A 955-nucleotide genomic window follows, 5' to 3' on the forward strand; every position below is an offset into this window, starting at 1 on the left:
GGGCGGCCCTGGCGCATGAATCTGTGCAGCGGGAACGACCTCGGACCACCAGGGGCCCAGAAAATCACCGTCTCATGGGGCCGGACTGTCAGGGTCAAGGAAAAATCCAATACATATCTGGTGATATCTCGGGTGCTATTAGGGATAGCGAAATGTACCAAAGTGCATTGTCTGTAGGAGGCCCTGGCGCATGAATCTGTGCAGCGGGAACGACCTCGGACCACCAGGGGCCGAGAAAACCACCGTCTCATGGGGCCGGACACTCAGGGTCAGGGAAAAATCAAATATATATCTGATGATATTTCGGGTGCTATTAGAGATATCGCAATAAATCAAAGTGCATTGTCCGTAGGAGGCCCTTGCGCATGAATCTGTGCAGCAGGAACGACATCGGACCACCAGGGGCCGAGAAAATTACAGATTTTCGGTATCCGTCACCCAAAGTCATGTAAAAATCCAGTATATATATGGACCTTTTTCGGGTGCTATTACAGATAGCGCAATAAATCAAAGTGCATTGTCTGTAGGAGGCCCTGGCACATGAAACTGGGCAGCGGGAACAACCTCGGACCACCAGGGGCCGAGTAAACCACCGTCTCATGGGGCCGGACACTCAGGGTCAGGGGAAAATCCAATATATATCTGGTGATATCTAGGGTGCTATTAGAGATAGCGCAATAAGTCAAAGTGCATTGTCTGTAGGAGGCCCTGGCGCATGAATGTGTGCAGCGGGAACGACCTCGGACCACCAGGGGCCGAGAAAACCACAGTCTCATGGGGCCGGACACTCAGGGTCAGGGAAAAATCAAATATATATCTGATGATATTTCGGGTGCTATTAGAGATATCGCAATAAATCAAAGTGCATTGTCCGTAGGAGGCCCTTGCGCATGAATCTGTGCAGCAGGAACGACATCGGACCACCAGGGGCCGAGAAAATCATCGTCTAATGGGT

The sequence above is a fragment of the Nomia melanderi genome, unplaced genomic scaffold (genome assembly GCF_051020985.1).
Source record: "Nomia melanderi isolate GNS246 unplaced genomic scaffold, iyNomMela1 scaffold0014, whole genome shotgun sequence".
NCBI classification, from domain to species: domain Eukaryota; kingdom Metazoa; phylum Arthropoda; class Insecta; order Hymenoptera; family Halictidae; genus Nomia; species Nomia melanderi.